At 34.7% G+C, this 27,619-nt stretch overlaps 1 protein-coding gene and 1 non-coding gene across 6 annotated transcripts in view; both read right to left on the bottom strand.

Annotated features, from left to right (window-relative positions):
• The window catches only part of BBS9 (Bardet-Biedl syndrome 9), a 449,627-nt gene that overhangs the window by 305,298 nt on the left and 116,710 nt on the right, over positions 1-27,619 (bottom strand). The window lies entirely within an intron of this gene.
• LOC114902146 lies at positions 11,360-11,487 on the bottom strand. The gene has a single exon (XR_003795378.1). It is a non-coding gene; the product is annotated as a U6atac minor spliceosomal RNA (small nuclear RNA).

Genomic DNA, 27,619 nt, shown 5'->3' with positions numbered 1-27,619 from the left:
TTACTAGGAAATATCTGTTTTGCCTAGCTTTCCTATCTTGGGCCCAATCTTCTAAGAAAGATATAATTCACAGACAACTGTATTCCCGCAAGGAATTTAATTCAATAACTAGAGAGTTATAGGCTCTCTAAGGAAAACAATCGTCAAAGTAAGCAAATTGGCAAATGCACCAAATCTAATAATAGTGTTGGCTGAAACATATATAGTAGTGCTATTAGTACTTGTATTAACTTATTCAATCCTCATATCAACCCCACGTGGTACGTATTTAAATTCTCTGCACCCCATTTTACAGAAAGAGGGTCTGAGGCACAGAGAATTTAAATACCTTGCCCAAGGTCTCATAGTTAGTAAGCTAGTGAGCATGTGGTCCAGGGTCCTCTGCTTTAACCATCACGATATCTTAACAGTAAAAATATGGCTTTTAAAAATATTCCTGAACTGTGACGTTACTGAACTGATTAAGGTTCTTCTAAAGCTCTGGTCTCTCCTATCTCTTCTATTTATTTTCATATTAACAATTCAAAGCCTAGATTTTCAAACAAATAAGAGAACTGAGCATATCTCTCCTAAAAAAAAGAAGGCTATCTCAAGATTTCTAAACAATGAAATTTCAGAAGGTTCTCTATGGTAAAAATGTAGAGGATTGAAAAACTGACATTGATAACTATTTATAAGGTACCCAATTATTCAATAAGTTTTCAATAACATGATGGTGTTTGGATATAACAAAATTGATTCTGCTTGATGTTTAAAGAGAAGCATCCTAGATGTAGAGAACAGACATATGGATACCAAGGAGGGAAGGGAGGGTGGGATGAACTGAAAGATTGGAATTGACATATATACACTACTATGTATAAAATAGATAACTAATGAGAACCTACTGTATAGCACAGGGAACTCTACTCAATGCTCTGCGGTGACCTAAATGGGAAGGAAATCCAAAAAAAGAGGGGATATATGTATATGTATAGCTGATTCACTTTGTTGTACAGCAGAAATTAACAAGACATTGTAAAGCAACCATACTCCAATAAAAATTAATTTTAAAAATATTTTTTTAAAAATAAATAAAAAATAAAGAGAAGCATCCTTTCATGATTTTGAATGTACTATTTTGCCAACCCAACTAGAACTTACTAAATATATTACAAATGCCTGTTTTTAACTGTTTCTGTTCCTAAATAGAACATAACCAACTGAATTCCAGGAGTCAGCTGCATCGGTAGTATTGTGAAACATATATTTTGTTGCACACTGTATTTTACAAAAAGGTAGAAAGCATATGCCTAAGAAAGGATCTATTCCTTCTTGCTTCTCTGCTTCTTAATTCCTCTGTCACTTCCAGATTACTATATCTGTTGCCAGAATCACCTAAGTGTAATTGGTAAAATGCATCTACTAGTTTTAGATTCTGAAATCTGTAAGCCAAGTCACCTATGCCTAAAGACCATCAATAGTTACAATTTCTTAGAGAAATACTTCTTTACATTCTTTAGTCATATACACACATTTTGCCCTTCACAAGTACATACTTTACAGTATGTTCTAACACAACTGGTTTATGTATTCAGAACAGTGATATTCGTTGCAATGATTGTTTCACACTAAAACAAAGCTGAGGCCTACTCAGTACGTTCATAGGAGCAAGAATTCATAGGAGAAAAATCAACCAACTGAGATATCCACTGAATTCTGAAATAATTCACAACAGGTCATCTCCTAGAGTCATAAGTTTTTCATTTCTATGTGTTCTTTTACTCTGGCTTGTTTTCTAAGGCTTACATCCCAGAAAATCAGTATGTTTTCCCTTTCATGTCAACAATGACTCTTTTTAAAGGTCTTTTCTATATCCAAGGCTGAAGTATACTTCCACTGAAATTTTGTTTTTCATTCTGCAACGCTTGAAGATAACCAGGCACAGAAAGACAAAAACTTTCCTTTGAAGAGTAAATGTTACTGGCACTTGGTCTTTTTCTCTTTTTTTTTTTTCCTGTTGTTTGTAACAAAAGTACTAAGTTCTAAGATTCAAGATACACTGTTGAATTCTATCTGGTTTCCTATTCTAAAAAAACCACAATTGAAGGTAAAAAATTAATTCTGAACAAATTTGCTTCAGGGTACCTTCAGGGTCCACAGACCTTTAATCTTCACATACCAAGAGTGTTTATTCACCCCTGTTGGAAAGAAATGCAGGTTTGGGAAGTCAAAGGTTAGTCAATGGAGGAGAAAAATGGGGTAGAATCTCTCAAGATGACGGAATAAAGTAGTGAAACCATCAAGTGTTTTCCCTGGCAAGCTGAGAGAACTGCTAAGTTTGGGTCAGATGTCTAATTTAAGTAGGAGTCCCATCTTGCTCTTTTTAGATTACCAAAATCTCAACAAAGCAAGTGATCATTCCAACTTAAAGATTTACCAAATTACAAACCCAAAATGAAAGCATGCCAAATAATGCAATTTCTGAATAATAATTGCTTTAAATTAACTGGGTGTCACATTTGTTTATAATATCAATACAATTTTATCAAATTTCATCTAGTCACAAATTAAATTCTGATGATATAGTATTTTTTATATATGGTATATAATATTTTCCACAGTTCTATAATTTATAAGTACCAATCAATTCCAAGGTATGTTCAGACAGCTACTATCAAGAGTCACTAATAATAATATTTTCTGGGCTATTTTGTCAACAGTATGGTTAAACATTTATTGGTGTGGTGATTAAATCACATTGCAATGTATTTCCAGAAATTTTTTTCTTCATTTCTCTGCCTACTACAGGTTTTAAATACTCACATATTTTCTTCAAAGTCAGTGTCTTCTGAAATAGAAAGTCTAGACTTTCCTTTTTAACTTGTAAGTGGCTGGAGGAAAATGTAGACATTCAAAAAGACAAGGAAATATTAGAAATGTAATTAAGAAGTAAAAGCAGAAAACTTGCTCAAGCCTCTTAGACAGCCTCATCCACCAGAGGGCAGACAGCAGAAGCAAGAAGAACTACAATCCTGCAGCCTGTGGAACAAAAACCACATTCACAGAAAGACAGACAAGATGAAAAGGCAGAGGGCTAGGGACAAGATGAAGGAACAAGATAAAACCCCAGAAAAACAACTAAATGAAGTGGAGATAGGCAACCTTCCAGAAAAAGAATTCAGAAAAATGATAGTGAAGATGATCCAAGACCTCAGAAAAAGAATGGAGGCAAAGATCAAGAAGATGCAAGAAATGTTTAACAAAGACCTAAAAGAATTAAAGAACAAACAAACAGAGATGAACAATACAATAACTGAAATGAAAACTACACTAGAAGGAATCAATAGCAGAATAACTGAGGCAGAAGAACGGATGAGTGACCTGGAAGACAGAATGGCGGAATTCACAACTGAAGAACAGAATAAAGAAAAAGGAATGAAAAGAAATGAAGAAAGCCTAAGAGACTGCTGGGACAACATTAAATGCAACAACATTTGCATTATAGGGGACCTAGAAGGAAAACAGAGAAAGGACCCGAGAAAATATTTGAAGAGGTTATAGTCGAAAACTTCCCTAACATGGGAAAGGAATTAGCCACCCAAGTCCAGGAAGCGCAGAAAGTCCCATACAGTACAAACCCAAGGAGAAACATGCCAAGACACACAGTAATCAAACTGGAAAAAAATAAAGACAAAGAAAAATTATTGAAAGCAGCAAGGAAAAAACGACAAATAACACACAAGGGAATTCCCATAAGGTTAACAGCTGATTTCTTAGCACAAACTCTACAAGCCAGAGGGAGTGGCATGATATACTTAAAGTGATGAAAGGCAAGAACCTACAACAAAGATTACTCTACCCGGCAAGGATCTCATTCAGATTCGATGGAGAAATTGAAAGCTTTACAGACAAGCAAAAGCTAAGAGGATTCAGCACCATCAAACCAGCTCTATAATAAATGGTAAAGGAACTTCTATAAGTGGGAAACAAAAGAGAAGAAAAGGACCTACAAAAACAAACCCAAAACAATTAAGAAAATGGTGATAGGAACATACATATAGATAATGATCTTAAACGTGAATGGATTAAATGCTCCAAACAAATGACATAGACTCACTAAATGGATACAAAAACAAGACCCGTATATATGCTGTCTACAAGAGACCCACTTCAGACCTAGGGACACATACAGACTGAAAGTAAGGGGATGGAAAAAGATATTCCATGCAAATGGAAATCAAAAGAAAGCTGGAGTAGCAATATTCATATCAGACAAAATAGACTTTAAAATAAAGAATGTCACAAGAAACAAGGAAGGACACTACATAAAGATCAAGGGATCAATCCAAGAAGAAGATATAACAATTATAAATATATATACACCCAACATAGGAGCACCTCAATACATAAAGCAACTGCTAACAGCTATAAAAGAGGAAATCGACAGTAGCACAATAATAATGGGGGACTTTAACACCTCACTTACACCAATGGACAGATCACCCAAAATGAAAATAAATAAGGAAACAGAAGCTTTAAATGACACAATAGACCAGATAGATTTAATTGATATTTATAGGACATTCCATCCAAAAACAGCAGATTACACTTTCTTCTCAAGTGCACACGGAATGTCCTCCAGGATAGATCACATCTTGGGTCACAAATCAAGCCTCAGTAAATTTAAGAAAAATGAAATCATATCAAGCATCTTTTCTGACCACAACACTATGAGATTAGAAATGAATTACAGGGAAAAAAACGTACAAAACACAAACATATGGAGGCTAAACAATACGTGACTAAATAACCAAGAGATCACTTAAGAAATCAAAGAGGAAATCAAAAAATACCTAGAGACAAATGACAATGAAAACACGACGATCCAAAACCTATGGGATGCAGCAAAAGCAGTTATAAAAGGGAAGTTTATAGCTACACAAGCCTACCTCAAGAAACAAGAAAAATCTCAAATAAACAATCTAACCTTACACTTAAAGGAACTAGAGAAAGAAGAACAAACAAAACCCAAAGTTAGCAGAAGGAAAGAAATCATAAAGATCAGAGCAGAAATAGATGAAATAGAAACAAAGAAAACAATAGCAAAGAGCAATAAAACTAAAAGCTGGTTCTTTGAGAAGATAAACAAAATTGATAAACCATTAGCCAGACTCATCAAGAAAAAGAGGGAGAGGACTCAAATCAATAAAATTAGAAATGAAAAAGGAGAAGTTACAACAGACACCGCAGAAATACAAAGCATCCTAAGAGACTACTACAAGCAACTCTATGTCAATAAAATGGACAACCTGGAAGAAATGGACAAATTCTTAGAAAGGTATAACCTGCCAAGACTGAACCAGGAAGAAATAGAAAATATGACCAGGCCAATCACAGCTAATGAAATTGAAACTGTGATTAAAAATCTTCCAACAAACAAAAGTCTGGGACCAGATGGCTTCACAGGTGAATTATATCAAACATTTAGAGAAGAGCTAACACCCATCCTTCTCAAACTCTTCCAAGATCTAGCAGAGGGAGGAACACTCCCAAACTCATTCTATGAGGCTACCATCACCCTGATACCAAAACCAGACAAAGATACTACAAAAAAGAAAATTACAGACCAATATCACTGATGAATATAGATGCAAAAATCCTCAACAAAATACTAGCAGAGTCCAACAACACATTAAAAGGATCATACACAATGACCAAGTGGGATTTATCCCAGAGATGCAAGGATTCTTCAATATACGCAAATCAATCACTGTGATACACCATATTAACAAACTGAAGAGTAAAAACTATATGATCATCTCAATAGATATAGAAAAAGCTTTTGACAAAATTCAACACCGATTTATGATAAAAACTCTCCAGAAAGTGGGCACAGAGGGAACACACCTCAACATAATAAAGGCCATATCTGACAAACCCACAGCAAACATCATTCTCAATGGTGAAAAACTGAAAGCATTTCCGCTAAGATCAGGAACAAAACAAGGATGTCCACTCTCACCACTATTATTCAACATAGTTTTGGAAGTCCTAGCCATGGCAATCAGAGAAGGAAAAGAAATAAAAGGAATACTAATTGGAAAAGAAGAAGTAAAACTGTCACTGTTTGCAGATGACATGATACTATACATAGAGAATCCTGAAGATGATACCAGAAAACTACTAGAGCTAATCAATGAATTTGTTAAAGTTGCAGGATACAAAATTAATGCACAGAAATCTCTTCCATTACTATACATTAATGATGAAAAATCTGAAAGAGAAATGAAGGAAACACTCCCATATACCATTGCAACAAAAAGAATAAAATACCTAGGAATAAACCTACTTAGGGAGACAAAAGACCTGTATGCAGAAAACTATAAGACACTATGAAAGAAATTAATGATGATACAAACAGTTGGAAAGATATACCATATTCTTGTATTGGAAGAATCAGTGTTGTGAAAATGACTATACTACCCAAAGGAATCTACAGATTCAATGCAATCCCTATCAAATTACCAATGGCATTTTTTACAGAACTAGAACAAAAAAATCTTAAAATTTGTATGGAGACACAAAAGACACCGAATAGCCAAAGTAGTCTTGAGAGAAAAAAACGGAGCTGGAGGAATCAGACTCCCTGACTTCAGACTATACTACAAAGCTACAGTACTCAAGACAATATGGTACTGGTACAATAACAGAAATATAGATCAATGGAACAGGGTAGAAAGCCCAGAGATAAACCCATGCACCTATGGTCCACTAATCTATGACAAAGGAGGCAAGGATATACAATGGAGAAAAGACAGTCTCTTCAATAAGTGGTGCTGGGAAAACTGGACAGTTACATGTAAAAGAATGGAATTAGAACACTCCCTAACACCATACACAAAACTAAACTCAAAATGGATTCGAGACCTAAATGTAAGACCGGACACTATAAAACTCTTAGAGGAAAACATAGGAAGAGCACTCTTTGACATAAATCCCAGCAAGATATTTTTTGATCCACCTCCTAGAGTAATGGAAATAAAAACAAAAATAAACAAATGGGACCTAATGAAACTTAAAAGCTTTTGCACAGCAAAGGAAACCGTAAACAAGACGAAAAGACAACCCTCAGAATGGGAGAAAATATTTGCAAACGAATCAACAGACAAAGGGTTAATGTCCAAAATATATAAACAGCTCATGCAGCTCAATATTAAAAAAATAAACAACCCAATCCAAAAATGGGCCAAAGACCTAAACAGACATTTCTCCAAAGAAGACATACAGATGGCCAAGAAGCACGTGAAAAGCTGCTCAACATCACTAATTACTAGAGAAATGCAAATAAAAACTACAATGAGGTATCACCTCACACCAGTTAGAATGAGCATCATCAGAAAATCTACGAACAACAAATGCTGGAGAGGAGTGGAGAAAAGGGAATCCTGTTGCACTGTTGGTGGGAATGTAAAAAGATACAGCCAATATGGAGAACAGTATGGAGGTTCCTTAAAAAACTAATAATAGAATTACCAGATGATCCAGCAATCCCACTACTGGGCATATACCCAGAGAAAACCATAATTCAAAAAGACACATGTACCCCAATGTTCACTGCAGCACTATTTACAATAGCCAGGTCATGGAAGCAACCTACATGCCCATTGACAGATGAATGGAAAAAGAAGATGTGGTACATATATACAATGGAATATTACTCAGCCATAAAAAGGAACGAAATTGGTTCATTTTTTGAGACGTGGATGGATCCAGAGACTGCCATACAGAGTGAAGTAAGTCAGAAAGAGAAAAACAAATATCGTATATTAACGCATATATGTGGAACCTAGGAAAATGGTACAGATGAACCAGTTTGCAGGGCAGAAACAGAGACACAGATGTAGAGAACAGTCCTATGGTCACCAAGCGGGGAAAGCAGCAGCGGGTGGGGATGGTGGTGTGATAAATTGGGCGATTGGGATGGACATATATACACTGATGTGTATAAAATTGATGACTAAGGGTTTCCCTGGTGGCACAGTGGTTGAGAGTCCACCTGCCAATGCAGGGGACACAGGTTCATGCCCTGGTCCGGGAAGATCCCACATGCCGCAGAGCAGCTGGGCCCATGAGCCATGGCCGCTGAACCTACGCGTCCGGAGCCTGTGCTCCACAACGGGAGAGGCCACAACAGTGAGAGGCCCACGTATCACAAAAAAAAAAAAAAAAAATTGATGACTAATAAGAACTTGCTATATAAAAAAAAATAAATTAAATAAAATTCAAAAAAAAAGACAAATACTGTATGTTACCACTTATGTGGAATCTGAAAAATAAAACAAATGAATGAATATAACAAAACAGAAACAAACTCACAGATACAGGGAACTAATTAGTGGTTACCAGTGAGGAGAAGAATGGGGGAAGGGCAAGATGGGGTAGGTGATTAAGAGGAGCTAACTATTATGTATAAAATAAGTAAGCTACAAGGATATAATGGGCCTTCCCTGGCAGTCCAGTGGTTAAGCCTCCTCACTCTCAATGCATGGGGCACGGGTTTGATCCCTGGTCAGGGAACTAAGAGCCCACATTCTGCACAGTGTGGCCAAAAAAAAAAAGAAGTAAAAGCAAAACTAATGTTTAAAATTTAGGTATCACATAAAATTTTGGTCCTTTTAAAATATATATTTCTTAATTTTGCCCACTTTATTGCATTTTTAAACAATAAAAATTTAACTATATAGTCTGTAATCTTTAAGCTTCCATTATAAAAATGCTTTTTGATCATTTCCCATTTCAAACCTAAAATTAAATAACAAAAGCTGTGTATGAATAACATTAAGAGAATGATATGAGTAGAAAAATATGGGGAAATCCTCCATCATGGTTAAGAATTTTACTCTTAAAAATCAATGGCAATTCATCTCTCTCTCTTATTAATTAGGGAGAAACAAACCTCTCTGAACTTCTGCCTCTTTGATTCGATTTTAGATCCAACATCACTTAAGTACAAATCCCAACACTACTTGCTTTAAAGGTAGATTACATAACATCTTTGTATATCCTTTAATCTACAACCATATTTCAAATATTCAATATGCCCACTCAGGTGGTACCTAAATAAAAGACTAAAAGATTATACTGGTCTCATTCTAACAATAGACATATTAAGTTATTTCCATCTACAGCAAACTGTACTTAGGAAAGAAGAGACTATTTGAAAAAGTCTTAGACAAAATAAATGTATCATCAAGAAAATCATTTGAAATAAAGCACAGAGTATCACAGAATAGCTTTCTTTTTTATTGTGTCATTTACATCGATGAACACTAAAAGCAACCATCTGAGTTTTTAGATGAATAGGTAATTACCTAGAAAATCAAATTTTGCTTCATGAATATAAATTCATTTTTAATGTTCATCATGTTTAGGCTTTTTTAAAACAAGCATGACTATGATAACATAAAAGCTTCTAAATGTGATTTACTTAGTAAGGCCATAACTCGAAGGTATCACATTGAAGTTGCCACTTACAGCTCGGGTATCCAGCAGCTAAAAGGGTCAGCTGCATTATTGAAAGTGAGAGGGCAGATGCTGCCCATTAATGCCCACTGCCTTAAATCAATAGCAGCCTCCAGCCAAGGCCTGCTTCTCCCTCCCCTCTCCAGAAAGCCACACACATCCCACCAATTGTGAAGGGGAGGAAAGATAAAAATGTGAATACGTACATACATATATACATACATACATGAAAGTGTTTTGTGTGTGGGAGGGGAGGGGATTGCTGTTGATGACAATAGTAAACATCTCCAAATGGAAAGATATTTAGAAGTAGTCTTATTGCTACTAGCTGGCCAGATCAAAGTTAAACAGCCTCGTATAATACAGAATAAATAATTCACCTGTAGTGGCTTCTAAAAATATATATATTAAACTAAGATTCACAGTCGGCTGCTTCTGTGCTTTTAGTTCATAGGTTTCAGGCCACTCAGAAAGAAAGGGAGAAAATGTCTTTAATACCCCCCCAACATTAGGGCAATGTAACTCATGCTCCACTGAGAAATGAAGTAGCATAAAAATATTTCTAGCAGTTACATTGAAGCCACACATAAAAGTTTGTTCAATCTCTTCATATAGGAAAAAACTTAAATCTCCCAGAAACAAAAGGTGATGTACTTAACAGAGAATAAAAGTAGCTATTGGGGGGGATTAAGTATATTACTCATTAATAATTACAGAAATTAAAAGTATACGAATCACAATGGCCCAGTGGTCTACAGACATAGGTTTTTATCTATTGGTTAAACAAGACACAATATTATTTAAACACAGAAAAGAGAAAATGGAAAAAAACATAGATAATACACGGCACTCAGTCTTTGCTATCCTACAAGACAGTGAATTTTATTGTAAATTTTCTTTACTTAACACTGTTTCCTAGATGGTATTATATGACCTCAAGAAACAATATTTCACGGGTTTCCCTGGCAGTCCAGTGGTTAACACTCTGTGCTTCCACTGTAGGGTGCGAGGGTTCAATCCCTGGTTGGGGAACTAAGATCCCACATGCTGTGCAGCATGGCCAAAAAAATAAAAAATAATAAATAATATTTCAATAGAAACAATAGAAGTTTGCATTATAAGGTATTAAGTTGTTCAGTGCCTAGGTAGAAATATACTCTGACCTACGTTGACTCATCTCCTCTCTTGTGACAAATTACAGATCCCTTTTTTCTTTTGCCCATGAGTCCTCTGCTTGCCTATTTCATCATTGGATGAAAAAAGTCAAAAGGTACAAACTTCCAGTTATAGGATGAATAAGTACTGCAGATGTAATGTACAACAAGACAAATATAATGAACACTGCTCTATATTTTATATGAAAGTTGTTAAGAGAGTAAATCCTAAGAATTGTCATCACAAGAAAAAAATTTTCTATTTCTTTAATTTTGTATGCATATAAGATGATAGATGTTCACTAAACTTATTGTGATAATCATTTCATGATAGATGTGAGTCAAATCATTATGCTATACACCTTAAACTTATACAATGCTCTATGTCAATTATATCTCAAGAAAACTGGAAGAAAAAATTAAAAATTAAAAAACTCAATGAACACTTACAGTGGGTGAATTTAATTATATGTAAATTATACCTCAATAAAGTTGAATTTTTTCAAAGAAAAAAAACCTGAGGTTTCTCCCAAAGAGCATCAGAGTGTTGTGTAATTTCTGATTATCAAAAAATTTTTGCTGGTATAACCCGTTCTATTTTCACTCTCTTATAATTATATATTTCAAGTGGCCAGTACTGATACATACATATATGAGTTTGATAAGAATATAAAATATTTCCATGTAAAGTATGTAAGAGAAAGAAATTTTGACATAATCCATTAGAAGATAATTAAATATGCTTTCTTAACCATATGCGTGTTGCTAGGCCTGAAGGCCTCTTCCATCCTTGTCAAGGGGAGTGCTAACCTCTCCTTTCATACAACACTAAATATGCTTTCTATGAAGTGGTATGAGACACTTTGTACATAAAAATACATGAACTCATGACTGCTGACATAAAATAAAGTCAATGCCAATAAAACCATAATTCTTTTAAAATGTCTTTTCTACAACCTAAAGTTAACAGTACAGGCATACTCATTAGCATAATAAATAACTATGCATATAAGGAATTCAAATCACAATTATGCCCTTCATGAAATATGGATCTAAGACTCTTCATGAGTTATTCATCTATGTCTGACAGAATAAAAAAGGTTAATAAAATGTTTGACCTGAACAAACAAATAAATGTTCCATAAACAAATTCCCATCATCCACAGAAGGGAAGACAGGATTACTGAGACTAAATTCCCACAAAACTGAAAACACTTTTTTCAGGCCATAGTTTTAATCCACTCCTATAACAAATGCATTATGGTCAAAAAAAAATTTTTAAGCAGCCAAACTTAATATTTTTTAAATTTCCCATAGGCAAAGTGTTCAGGCTGTGAAGCAGTATGCCTTTGTCCCTTCTAACTGAGTCACTCGTTTTCAATTGCTTCATTAATCCCTTCAGTCAGTCAGTCATTCAACCAATGTTCATTGAATACCAACTGCCATGCTTGAAGAAACTGAACAGGGTGGTCCCTATGTGAAAAGAAGAAATGCCCATTCTTTTTTTTTCAGTTTTATTGAAGTATAATTGACAAATAAAATTGTATATATTTAAAGTATACAATGGGATGATCTGACATACATACACTTCATGAAATGATTATCACAACCAGATTTAACACATACATCACCTTACATGGTTGCCATTGTGTGTGTGTGTGTGTGTGTGTGTGTGTGTGTGTGTGTGTGTGTGTGTGATAAGAATGCTTAAGGTCTACTCTCTTGGCATATTTCAAGTATACAACACAATATTATTAACTATAGTCACCATGCTGTACATTAGATCCCCAGAGCTGATTAATCTTATAACTGAAGCCTTGTGCCATTTGACCAGAATCACTCCATCTCCCTCACTCCTAATAACCACTATTCTAGTCTCTGAGATGCCCATTCTGTAAGCCAACTCCCCAGAGAAAAATCTCAGCTGCAGAAGGTATTCTCCCCAGACTTGAAACTAAAGTGTCCCTAAAGACTACACATCATAGGACCCCAGTCCTAGCCACAGAAAGAGCCTAGATTGGGGAACTAAGACCTATTAGAATTCACACTGGAAGACAAGTGACTTGTTTCTGTGCTACATGGCATTCTGAATGAAACTCACCTAATACTGCTATTCAGTTTAGCTTGTTTTTAAGAAACCAAACATTGTAGACTCACTGGGCTTCTAGCAACTAGTGAATTTCACTACATATCTGAGTATCACTTGGGAGGTTCAAATGGCTTAAAGATGAGTTTGCCAAAACTCAAGGTACTGTATTAATTCATTTTCATATTGCTAAAGGTAAAGCAATACTTCTAGTCAAAACTGGATTTCCTGAACTCAAATGTGACATAATCTTGAAAGACTTTTTCAAAATAAATATGAATTCTCATGAAATATATACAAGCTGGAAGAAAGATATGTATTGGGGGGGAATAACACAAGAAAGGTGACAAGAATCTCCTTAAAAGCAACACATAACTATTGCTTGATTTTTCTAAAGTATTTTTAAATTATAGCACTTAAAAATGGGCAAAAGTAACCTAGACAAGAATTATTCTAATTTTAACAAAACTGCATTTAATTTTTCATAAAGACTAGTTTTTAGACATAAGTAATTAAGGAGTAAAAAAGGAAAGAATTAAGATGAATAATCAATCCAAAGTTACTCTAAGGATATGAATTTGTTGATTAAGAGTAAAGAATTCACTATCTAAATTCTATTATAGCAAACACAAATTCTGTCTGATAAAAGTGGCAAAAAAGCAACAAATAAAATTTATGAGATCTGCCTTTAGGCAGACACCAATAAATAAAAATTATTTTATAATATTTTGTTATTTAAATAGAAATTTATTTTGCTTAACTTTTTTTAAACTACAAAAGTTAAATATATGCTGGACCGAAACTGGCACAAATAATTATTATTATAACTATTTTCTTTAAAGTAATTTTTGTGTAGAAAACAGTAACACATATCCATTTCTGGCAGAGACTAATAGTCTGGGGAAAAAAGAAATAAAACAAATGCATAGGTTTAGTGGATCACATACACTATATATTTTACTTAAAAAGTAATTCATTTCAATGATACATAAAGAAATCCCTATGTTTAATTCTAAATCATGAAAATTTTTCTACACCACCTCAAATATGGGAAATTTGTTCTAATCTTAGAGTACATCATTCCTGGGCATTACTTCTATCATACCACTACGCCACACACACCAAAAAATAAAAAATAAAATAGCAAATCTTTCAACAAACTATAACTTTGATTCTTGTAATCTTCTTTCCATAAAACTATGCAATACGTTCTAAATTTTGCCATTTTTATATGGTGATGCTTTAATGGTTGCAGTAGTTGTGGTGATGTCAGTTACACTAAAGAACAACAGATGGGCAGGAGGGAAGAAAAAAGCATTTCCTACCATCTGGAAGCCTGTAGAAATTTTAAAAAGCGGCAAGATAACTTTTTTTATCTCCATCTGCCCATTACTCCCAATGTGATTGTGTTTTAATTTTTCATATTTTTCTGCTGAACTTTAAGTACTCTGAATATTGTTTCCATAGAAATTGTTCCTGCTGCTTGATCACTCACACGCTAGCTCCATGCTGCATTCACACAGTATGGGCATAGCTGAGGCTTTGCAAAGTAGAGAATTTTTTTTCCAACTACAGATCCTGAAAGATGTCATATATGCTTTCTCCATCATTAACAAAGTTTTTTTAAAAGAAGGGAAATGTAGAATTTTTATACTCCTAAACGTTCAGAGTTATTGCAAAATTCATTGCTAAAGGTAAATTGTTATATGGTCCAAATCAGAATAATTTTCCTTCCAAGAAAAATTTTTAAATGTTCAATTAATAATGAACTGTTCCTACTCATTTGAAATACAAAGGTAACAAGATGGGATAAGAAGAGAGAAATTTGCTGTTGGAAATAAGTATAAGTGAGAGATAAAAGGTATTATTTTTTTCATTGTATTTTGATAAGTGAATACTAGTAATTTCTAATTTACTAACCATAACTTTTCTTTTAAATAAAAAGAAAAAAGGAATAATTTTCTACGCTCTTCTTCTTAATTAAAATACTTAATAATTTATCTTTCACTTTTTATTCATTCCAAAATATTTATATCTATATTAATACATCTAAACTATTTTAGATTTAAATGAAAGAGCCTTGGCAGCATCACTGTTTTTCCAAAGACTGAAGTTGATTTTCAGAATACCTTAGGTTTCCTAAATGTTATTTAAAAAACATATCCAGATTCTTCCACCCCTCAGTTCCACACTCCAAAAGTAATCACTTTTGTTTTAGGCTTCTACCTTCTGGTTTTTCAAATGTTTATCATTTTAATTTCAAACAATATACTGTCATTAGATTGAATATTGGATAGCACTAATATGAAAGGGGAGCAATTGTTCTAGAGAAAAGAAAGGTATGAGAGTTTTTCAGTAGAAACAAAAAGAGTTGGGACTTTGACTTCTAGTAGCATGGTAGACTAAATACTCTGAAGGGCCCTATCACTTTCCGCTTTTCTATGTTGGAACATTAACCCATTTATGCTATAATTAGCTGTTTACATGTTTGATTATGAGCTCCGGCATATTACTGATTTTTCTATGCCTCAGTTTTATCACCTATAAAATGGGAATGGTAATAATAATAATAGTAGCAATTCTTAGAAGAATTAAATAAATTACTATGTATAAAGCACTTAGAATACTGCCTGGTGCATAGTAAGTGAAATAAATATTAGTTATTTTTATCATATGGACTCTTGGAACAGTGTTATGGTGAAAAAACACATTACTAATTAGACAATCAATGTATGCTCTAAATCATCTTCATAATATGTAATACATGCTATCTACAAATATTAAAATACTCTCACTCTAAAAACATTGGAAAGTTAAAGATGACTTTTTGATGAACTACAAGGGGAAAAAGTATAATAAATCTTTCTTTCTGCACTAAGCAAAGTTTTCACATAGCCAAGGCTTATCAAGATTTGAACATAAGTTCTAATTAGAACATATGTTCTACATTAATGAGTTAATGTTCAATAATGGCATTCTGTCACCTACTTAATTAAAACAAAAACACTTTAACTTTGAATTAGTACAGTTTTCTCTACGGTTTTAAATATTACACACTCAAAACAAATTATATGGGCATCTGAATCTTTCTTTTTTTAGCGTATCAATAAAGCAGGTAGTAACTCTGTTTCTATTTTACACTTATTTTAAATAGTAAACTGCATTTCAGTGAACAAAAGTTAGTAGACTTTATCTACAGGCAGGAAAACCACTGAATACAGATCCCCATTTTAGAATATGTGGGAACCCTCCTATCTATTCAGTGATAGATTCCGTGTGTCACAGAGGTCAGATAATTGAGAGATAAAGCCCTATTTTAGCAGGCAAAATTTCATTTACTTACCAGTTTCAAGTTAAAGTTATAAAGAGGACTTAAATGATAACATGATTGCTTGACTATATTATATTTTTCAAGCCCTTTTTTTGGTAATTTTATTTAGTATTCCAGTCTCTTGAAGTAATGCACCATCACTCTCCCCAATTTGTTTTTTAAAGATGTAGGGAGCTAGTGAAGATTTCTAAACTATTAAACACTTCAGAAGTTTTGAATGAGTTACTAATGTAGTTCTTTTTAGAATTTAAGAGCCTAATGATACAACGATGCCAGTACACACCAGGCAATAAATATGTACTGCTATATTCTTGTATTTCCTTTCAGATAACAGTTGATTCTAATTTTAAGGCATCCAACTTTAGCTTATAGAGTAAGATTTATATATTTACATACACCCTTTTTTATTTTGGCAATATCCCAGATATGCACTCCATTGCTAGTTCAAAAGTATAGACCATATACCGGTTAACGAGTTAAAAGAACTAAGTTCATTAAAAGTTCCAAAGTTATTAGTAGCAGAATATAGCCTAATATTACCCCAAAAAATAACTTTGTTTCTCTTTTATATTCTCCAGTAAGCAACTTAGAAAATGTAACTTTTTTTATCTTGGAAATATAAATATTTTTTAATAATTTAGAAATAAATTTAAAGCCTCATTCTATCTTTGAAACCAGAGTATTTCAAGTGAGGAGGGAAAATGTAAAATTATATATTTCCAAGAAAGATGAAAGCAAAGTCACCAATCTGATACAAATAATCTCCAAGACCAAAGGGCCAAGGAGCTATGCATTTATTAAAGGACAAAACTCAGCCTAACTAGTGAAAAGCAAAACACTTTTCTGCTGCTACCACTCTATTGAACAACTAACTCCTCTGCCAGCCCCCTCATCCACTATGAAATTAACTCTCATATCAGTATGGGACAGAGAATCAGAAACCAAAACACAAGGCTTTTCCATATAGATTATTTTTTTTGAGACTGAGCACTTCCTTTTAAGAGAAGTTCACAGCCTCAATGACAGTATGTCTAAAGAAATTTTGCAGTGGAAATACACGGTAATAAGACGAATTCTACCATTAAAACATTTAATTTATAAAACACAAAAGAATAAACCCAACTAGCATTCTAAGTGCAACTCCTTATCTTTGGCTGTAGAGTGTTTCTAAAACCTCTGGCAGACAAATTAAACAGATTTGCTATGGAATGTACCGAAGTCAAACAATCTGCAACTGTAATTACTATTAAACTTTTCATGAGAATGGAGGATGCTGTGTTTTACATTACTACATAAAAAATAAAATGATAATGAAAACATGAGACCACAGCAAAAGATTTCTAACTTTCATAAGGAAAGTTTTTCTAAGGATTATAGCCTAAACTGATAAATAACAATAAAGACATGGCTTTTTAATTTATTTATAAGATTACTGCAAGTCTTTTCCATGTGAATAAAATACTTATCTAAGGAGCAATACTACAGTTCATAAAGCAGCATATTGATAGGCCATAAGTTAACCATGGTTTAGCTACATGGTTATAAGGACTTTACAAGCACAATTCTTGTTCAAATGATATAAAATCCAATCAACATAAAATCTAGAAATCACCTCTTTAAAGACCTTGACCATACACAATAGAAATACTGTATATGCATACAATTAATGATGACCATCAAAAGTAAAGCAATTCATTTTACTCCCAAAATTTTTCAATAGAATTGACATAAACAATTTGTCTAAATCATGGTTACTGAGGTATCAACAATAAGAGAAAGAAAAAAAAAAACCAAATATGATAAATTCTGTTCTTCCTTCTCTTCCTTCCCCCATATCTCCTTACATTAAGTTATAATCTATTGTGTTACACCAGCAGGCCCACCATGTCCCAAACTGAAACTCCCCTTTTCTGATAGGGGTTCTCTCGCCCTATTTATATTTATTTATCACATAATATATTATATAATATTAATATTTCTGGTTAACAACCCAATTATCATCTTATGCCACTTAAGTCGCAATGGGTTTCTTTAAAACTGATTTATCACTATTAATACAGAAAAGATATTTTTTACTTCCCAAATAAAAGGAAAAAGCAAAACAAAACAAACAGTAAACAAGCAAATAAAAAATAGGGGAAGGAATTAGACTTCTCAGGAAAAACTAATAGTGAAAACACTGAAAATCAGTAAGCTTCATCACAGTAAAATGAGTTAAATTAAGCTTAATTTAATTACAATGCCAAAAGCACCAATTACAATCAACTACAAAATTTCTAAAACTCACCAAAAGAATATAAATGCTACATTATGGTGAGAAAAATGGAAGGTTAGGAAAACAATCAAATTAATGTCAAAACCCACTATGTTATACTTTATGAGGGTATGCAAATTCTTTCAATTGATCTAGAATTCATCTATAATGAACACTGCACGAATCAAGACCAAATATGAACCAGTCAGAAAGTACAGTGGGATACCCAATTACTAAAGACAGTGATACATTCTGTGTAAAATTTAGAGCTCAGCCACATTTCAAGGACCATATCTTTCTAAAAAGGTTGCCATTTTATTTTTTAATTTTTTTCCCAAAAAACTCACTATTCTGCTCAATCTCTAGCCTGAACCAAAATTTTTTGGAAATTAAATGGTAGTCAGAACTGGAAAAAAGCCAATTTCTCCAAAAGAATCCCTAAATTCAATAGTATTCAAATCTAATTTCCAACTAGATTTTTCTCTGCAATTTAATGATATGATCCTAAGGCTCTTCTGAAATGTTCAATTCAATATGGCAACAGTCCTCATGCAGTCTCTCCAATAGCTAACTAAAATGGCCACGCAGGAGTTGAAAAGAGACAAAGGCACAGACATGAAATCACTGGAAAAAGGGAGGAAAGTGTAGAAAACAATCCCATAAACTGTAAGTTCAGAACCTAAAAGAAATTTAGACTAATTATCAGGTAGATAAAGCCAAAAACGCAGCTTTAGCTTATGCCACACCCCAGCTTCACTTCATAGAGACCAACTGAACAAAGGCAGGAAGATGTTTTATTCTTCTTCCCTAATCTCAACACCTACCCTAATCTGGTTCAGAAACCCAGGTTCCATAGGAACCATAAAACTATGCTGACATCTTTTACTACTCAAACCTGACCTATTATGGAAGCAAGGTACTTCATCTCTACCCATTGGAACCTTTCCCACTTCTGCCACTGGCCTTGGCCTCTATACACTATCTATATCCATACAGAGGTAACAAATTCTATAAAACAACTGGCTAAGTAAAGGACAGAAATTAATAGTAGCATATTATATGCTCAGAGATAGAATCCCAAAATAAACACTAAAACCAGGTTTCAAAGTAAGACATACCTGGCACAAGTACATCATGGGAATTATAGCCTGCCATGTACTACACTGGTTAATAATAGCAAAGATGCAGGAGGAGGGAGGCATGCGGAAGGGAGAAAGATATCACTTCAGTAGGCTAAAAGAATCTCCAATGGTAGACAGAGAAAATGCTGTGGAAGCACTGATACAGAACACAAAATTCGGACACTCTCCCAGAAAACAGGAAGAAAAATGACAAAGAAATAAAAATTACGAAGAAGAACATAGTGGACATGGGGAACAGAAAATAGTCAACCAAACAATATTCATTTCCCTGAAGGATGGACTATATCAAACAGGACTGAAAGAATAATCAAACATGCAATATAAGGAAGCTTTCTTCAGCAGCCAAACAAATAGTCTAAACAGATTAAATCCACCACGTTCCCAACTAAATCAAGGAAAATAATGTCATACAAATATATAGTGACAAATGTGGCATTTACAGAAAAAAAATGAAAAACATTCTTCAAGCAACCACACACAAAGAACTAGTTACTTACAACACAACAAAAATCAAGTTTTCCATAATTCTCTCCCCAGCAACAATAAACATCAACTGTTAAAAAAAAAAAAAAAATGACTTCCAGCCAAAGACGGCACAGCAAAACCCCTCAAAACTCACCAAAAAACAGCAGAAAGTATGACAATAACAAACAGTGCCCCCATCAAAAAAAGGGGAAACTGAAGAAGGACATCGCTACAGTCACAATCAGCAAATTTGGAGGCCGAACATCTTATTTATTTATTTTTATTGAAGTACAGCTGATTTACAATGTTCTAGGTATACAGCAAAGTGATTCAGTTATACACATATATATATTTATGTCTATTCTTTTTCAGATTCTTTTCCATTATAGACTACTACAAGCTATTAAATAGAGTTCCCTGTGCTATACAGTAGGTCCTGGTTGTTTATCTGTTTTATTGAGGCTGAACATTTTAAATTCTGTACTATAATAAGATAGGATGCCAAGAGCTGACACATGCTTCTCAGACCTCAAGCACAGAGGTATACAGAGTTAGGCCCTAGACAAACATAATGAGATCTAAGGGTACAGGTGGAATGCAGGAAATGGAATATAGAAAACCATAGTAATGATAACCAACAAGGACCTACTGGATAGCATAAGGAACTTTACTCAATATCTTGTAATGGGCGGGGGTGGTGGTGGTGGGATGAATTGGGAGATTGGGATTGACATATATACACTAATATGTATAAAATAGATAACTAATAAGAACCTGTTATATAAAAAAATAAATTAAATAAAATTCAAAAAAAATTTTTAATAACCTATAAAGGAAAAAATCTTTAAAAAGAATATATATAAAATATATAATATATATATATATATAACTGGTTCACTTTTCCTTACACCTGAAACTAACACAACATTGTAAATCAACTATATTTCAATAAAAATTTTTTAAAAATAGAAAGATACATTAGAAGTATAAGATACATTTATCAATCAGCTAGCTTCCTAACCAATGAAGATAAGAGGACAAGGAGCAGCCACTGATTTTTAACACCAACAGCCTGTGACTGGAGATACAGGGGGACTTCTGTTAGACTCATCCACCTCTCAAACCCCGAAAACTGAGGGAGATGGACCACCAGGGCAACGGAGAAATTAAACACAATGAGAAGGTAAAAGACTCAGGTGGTCCGAGTTCATTACTCTCTCCCATCACTTCCCACATGATTCTTAAGTAAATTGCTGCCATCATTTTAAAAATAAGCAATAATTGCAAAGTAATGAACAAAGGACCTTTGTGCAGAAATTGCAATAAAGTAAAAGAGATAGAGATGAGGGAGACTGGAACATAAGCAAAAAGCATTAAATATCCATAGCAAGAACTTTCTATGGAAATAAATGAAGAAATCAGACAAACAGCTACTACTGTATCAATGAAATGAAAGAAACATAATTTTTTCTTTGTTTGAAAAGCACAAACACAAACTGGAGGGATGAAAGCCACATGAGGAGCAATAACGGGGAGGGGGGAAGATGGCGGAAGAGTAAGACGCGGAGATCACCTTCCTCCCCACAGATACATCAGAAATACATCTACACGTGGAACAACTCCTACAGAACACCTACTGAACGCTGGCAGAAGACCTCAGACCTCCCAAAAGGCAAGAAACTCCCCAGGTACCTGGGTAGGGCAAAAGAAAAAAGAATAAACAGAGACAAAAGAATAGGAACGGGACCTGCACCAGTGGGAGGGAGCTGTGAAGGGGGAAACGTTTCCACACACTAGAAGCCCCTTCGCAGGCGGAGACTGCGGGTGGCGGAGGGGGAAAGCTTCGAAGCCACGGAGGAGAGCACAGCAACAGGGGTGGGGAGGGAAAAGCGGAGAGATTCCCGCACAGAGGATTAGGGCCGACCAGCACTCACCAGACCGAGAGGCTTGTCTGCTCACTCGCTGTGTCGAGCGGGGTTGGGAGTTGAGGCTCGGGCTTCGGTCGGAGCGCCGGGAGAGGCCTGGCGTTGGCGGCATGAACACAGCCTGCAGGGCGTTAGTGCACCGCGGCTAGCCGGGAGGGAGTCCGGGGAAAAGTCTGGACCTGCCGAAGAGGCAAGAGACTTTTTCTTCCCTCTTTGTTTCCTGGTGCGCGAGGAGAGGGGATTAAGAGCGCTGCTTAAAGGAGCTGCAGAGACAGGCGTAAGCCACGGCTAACAGCGCGGACCCCAGAGACAGACAGGAGACGCTAAGGCTGCTGCTGCCGCCACCAAGAAGCCTGTGTGCGAGCACAGGTCACTCCATACCTCCCTTCCGGGGAGCCTGTGCGGCCCGCTACTGCCAGGGTCCCGTGATCTAGGGACAACTTCCCCGAGAGAACGCTCGGCGCGCCTCAGGCTGCTGCAACGTCACGCCAGCCTCTGCCGCCGCAGGCTCGCCGCACATCCATACCCCTCCCTCCCCCCAGCCTGAGTGAGCCAGAGCCCCCGCATTAGCGGCTCCTTTAACCCCGTCCTGTCTGAACGAAGAACAGACGCCCTCCGGTGACCTACACGCAGAGGCAGGGCCAAATCCAAAGCTGAGCACCTGGGAGCTGTGAGAACAAAGAAGAGAAAGGGAAATCTCTCCCAGCAGCCTCAGGTGCAGCGGATTAAAGCTCCACAATCAACTTGATGTACCCTGCATCTGTGGAATACCTGAATAGACAACGAATCATCCCAAATTGAGGAGGTGGACTTTGAGAGCAAGATTTATGATTTTTTCCCCTTTTCCTCTTTTTGTGAGTGTGTATGTGTATGCTTCTGTGTGAGACTTTGTCTGTATAGCTTTGCTTTCACCATTTGTCCTAGGGTTCTATCCATCTGGTTTTTTTACTTTTTAAAAAAAATTTTTTCTTAATAATTATTTTTTATTTTAATAACTATTTTATTTTATCTTATTTTCTTTTATCCTCTTTCTTTCTTTCTTTCTACTTTTTCTCCCTCTTATTCTGAGCCATGTGGATGAAAGGCTCTTGGTGCTGCAGCCAGGAGTCAGTGCTGTGCCTCTGTGGGGGGCGAGCCAACTTCAGGACACTGGTCCACAAGAGACCTCCCAGCTCCACGTAATATCAAACGGCGAAAATCTCCCAGAGATCTCCATCTCAACACCAACACCCAGCTTCACTCAACAACCAGCAAGCTACAGTGCTGGACACCCTATGCCAAACAACTAGCAAGACAGGAACACAACCCCACCCATTAGCAGAGAGGCTGCCTAAAATCATAATAAGTCCACAGACACCCCAAAACACACCACCAGACGTGGACCTGCCCACCAGAAAGACAAGATCCAGCCTCATCCACCAGAACACAGGCACTAGTCCCCTCCACCAGGAAGCCTACACAACCCACTGAACCAGCTTTAGCCACTGGGGACAGACACCAAAAACAGTGGGAACTACGAACCTGCAGCCTGCAAAAAGGAGACCCCAAACACAGTTAGATAAGTAAAATGAGAAGACAGAAAAACACACAGCAGATGAAGGAGCAAGATAAAAACCCATCAGACCTAACAAATGAAGAGAAAATAGGCAGTCTACCTGAAAAAGAATTCAGAATAATGACAGTAAAGATGATCCAAAATCTTGGAAATAGAATAGAGAAAATGCAAGAAACATTTAACAAGGACCTAGAAGAACTAAAGATGAAACCAATGGTGAACAACACAATAAATGAAATTAAAAATACTCTAGAAGGGATCAATAGCAGAATAACTGAGACAGAAGAACGGATAAGTGACCTGGAAGATAAAATAGTGGAAATAACTACTGCAGAGCAGAATAAAGAAAAAAGAATAAAAAGAACCGAGGACAGTCTCAGAGACCTCTGGGACAACATCAAACACACCAACATTCGAATTATAGGGGCTCCAGAAGAAGAAGAGGAAAAGAAAGGGACTGAGAAAATATTTGAAGAGATTATAGTTAACTTCCCTAATATGGGAAAGGAGATAGTTAATCAAGTCCAGGAAGCACAGAGAGTCCCATACAGGATAAATCCAAGGAGCAATAACAAGAAAAAATAAAATAAAATAAAAACAAACATAAGAGCATGGTAGAAAGACATGGATAAAAATCACACAAATCAAAATAGAAAAAAATTGACAGTTAATGAGGTGATGCTAGATTTGAAAGACAATGTAAGCTTAATATATTTATAATAATGATATTGATTAAGAAAACTAAACTGGTAGTCCAGAACCAATATTCAAAGTCTTATGGAAGAAAATTTTTCTGAAATGAACAAAAACTTGAATCTATCAAATCTCACCTTGTTCTAGAACAAACTAATACATACAAAATTAATCAACTGATGATAATGCTAGTGAATTTACAGTCTTTTAAGGATTAAAAAAAAATAAGTCAGATATGAGCATCCAGGAAGAACAAGCAATTCATTCAATAAGAAGTTTTAAGAAAAGTTCAGCCAGCCTCAGACTTTACCACAGTAACTATCAACACCAAATGGAGGTTCCAAAATTCTGGGGGAAGCTAAGATAAACTTCAAGTATAAAAGCAATAAACTCTCAAGATTGTAAGAAGACTTATAAGGCTTTCCTCAAATCTACTGGATGATTGAATTCAACTAACCAAGAAGTAAATCAAGATAATTCAGAAACGGTAAAAGAATTGGCAGTGAGCTTTGAGAGGATAGAATAAAGGACTAAAAATAGTGATTACTAAAATGTATGTAAATGTTTTAAACTTTGACAAAATAAATAATAGTAAGATACCAACAATGTCAGAACTTGGTAAGAAGAGAAGAAGAAAGCATAAGTTGCTGTTTTCCTTATCTTTTATAACAGGAGTCAATAGACACTGCCAAAAGTTGAAATACCACTTTAAAAAATTGAAAATATCAACCTTTTACTTTTTTTCTATACTTAGAGGGATCTTTTAGAAACTGAAATACATTGTTGTGAATAAATATCTATGTAAAATTCATTTATTCCTTCCATTTTATCTATTTCTTTTTTCTCTTAGAACATAAAATAAACATATATAAAAAACATGATTCTGCTTTGTAAATTTTATTCTGTGCCTAATTGGCATATCTGTAGACAAAAATATCAGGCTTGATGTTTAACAGGTGCTAACAAATGTCAATTCTGCATGGTAAGATTGAGGTAACTTTAAATAATGCTTGAGTTTTATCTTTTTTTTTTTTTTTTCCAGCCATGCCATGTGGCTTACAGGATCTTAGTTCCCCCAACCAGGGATTGAACCCAGGCCCACAGCAGTACGATAAAAATTTATCATTGTACAATATTTTTCTGTCATGTATTTTTATCAGCTATAAATTATTATTGTAAACTATTCTAATGCTTTTTTCAAGAATGTTTCTAAAATTTGCATTCACTTTTTATCTAGGCAATATGCTCATACAGTGATTTTAATGTATTTTTCTATATCTGTTAAAGATTGTGAATCTTTTTATATCATGAATTATAATTTTTTAACTTATTAATTTTGCTTCATCCCTCAGTAGGCTGATTTAATGTTCCCCAGAATGGTATAGGGTGTTATATTGTATGGTAAAATAAAGAAAAGAGATATGTATGTGTATGTAACATCTAAGACATGGAAGAATTCCAAGTGCAAAGAAACCACAGCTCACATACAAGAAATGGAAACCAAAGAAAATAGTATAAAATGTAGAGAATATCAAAGAAGCTGAAAATTGACAAAATACATCGAGTGTAACAATTTTAAATGGGTCTCCAAAATGGGTTGAAAAATCCAATCAAATTCTTTTTATAAGAAATACACCCAAAATAAAGTTACAGGTTAAAAAAGCATAGACAATAGCATACCAATAATTAATAACAAAGTGAACTCAAAGCAAACAAAACAAAGCAAAGAAGCAAGAAAACATTAAATGAAAGCACAAGAAAAGGTCACTTTACACTGGCAACATTTTTTAAACTAACCAAAAAAATAAATAACTATCATAAACATAAGTTGAATAATTAGAACTAGAATATATAAATCAAAAATACTTAGATATTCAACAAAAAATTGACAGAAAAATATAGTAATGAAAGACAAACATTCCACTGCTGATGAATAGATTAACAGAGGAAAATATCAATAACAATGCACAAGCTCTGAAAATCATAATTTATGCTCTACCCTACTTCCAAGAATATTTACAAATATTAGGGGGAGTATTAAGCCACAAAGGAAACCCTTAAAAATATAACATAGCAGAAAGTGTATATATAGGCCAACATTCTCTTTCTACAAAGCACAAAGGAAAAAAAAAAAAAGACAAATTAACAGCAAACGTTAAACTAAAAAGAAAGAAAAAGTCACTTTGAAATTTAAAAACTCTCCTAATGAATATGTCTTCAAAGAAACAATATCCTTCTATCTATGAGTCTCAATTTTTTCATATTTAAAAAAAAACTTTAAAGGCTCTTATGAGGTCTTTCTAGCCACCCCTCACCCTGACACACACAAACCACAATGATTTTCATGTATCTACCGAGCATATACCATACGTTCAGCTTTCTGACTGATTATTCAATGTGATATGCAAAAGTAGAACAGGTACTTACATTAAAACAGTGTATGATCAAATTGGGGAGTTAGAAAAAGCAAAGAACAGTCACCAACATACTATAAATATTATAGAAATTCAAAGAAGGAGATCAGGGTAGAGAGGGAAGGCTTATTTATGTGACTTGTTAGGACTCGAAGATGGAAGAAATCTGAAAATCCAGAGAAGAAATGGGGAGAACATTCTGGTCAAGAATACTATATCAATGAAGACTAAAGAATAAAATATTAAATACTGACAGTTATAAAAAGTTACTATAGTGAATATAGCCTAGGAAGAAAAACACCGTAGTCCTAGGCCAAATTGTTTATACTAAAAAATGAGCTGTAACAAGATTTTAAAGTACAATGGTTGTGGCTGCCAGCTAAAGTTTGGAAAGGCTCCCATCACTTTGAATGTCCATTCAAATAGACTTCTACTTTTAGGTATATTTCATATCTCTAGAGAGAATAACGTTACCGATAAACAATGATCTTTATTTGCCGTTTGGGAAACTAACTATAGCAGAGGTAAGATACTCCGCCAGGCTTCCATAGCTACTTTGTGCAATGAGAGGAAAACAGTAATAGCTAAGAATTTAAAGAACATTATCACATTCGGGATCTTCAGATTCTGTAAACTGTATATTTATTTCACATTCCTATAGTCTAACACACAAAAATTAAAATAATTAGACTAAAAAAATTCTAATCAAGAATGCCGTTTACCCTGAAAAGAAAGAAGGAAACCCAGACAGATTTAAAACTGGTTTATAATAAACAAGGTAGGGAGGACTAGGACTGCCAACTAGGAGGGAGTGGGAGGAAATAAAGCATCGTAGTTTCTGAAGAAAAGGCTGCTATTAAGTATAATTGCACCAACTTGATCCAAATCCAATATTTCTTATTCATTGAAAAGAAACATATTAAAATAGCAGCAATTTCCTTTACAAATAAACACATGCAGCCAAGGAAGCTTCTACCAAAAAAGTTTAACCCTAAAGGTAATAAAAAGCAGGAGTGACATTATTTCAGTGCTCTAACTTCAAATATTAACTTCTAAATACAAATATGCTATAGTTAAGTCAGTAATAAATTTTTTT

This window comes from Monodon monoceros, unplaced genomic scaffold, assembly GCF_005190385.1.
Source record: "Monodon monoceros isolate NGI ecotype Baffin Bay Population unplaced genomic scaffold, NGI_Narwhal_1 Super_Scaffold_2, whole genome shotgun sequence".
NCBI classification, from domain to species: Eukaryota; Metazoa; Chordata; class Mammalia; order Artiodactyla; family Monodontidae; genus Monodon; species Monodon monoceros.
The sequence above is the reverse complement of the archived record's forward strand: the minus strand, read 5'-3'. Positions and strand labels throughout refer to the sequence as shown.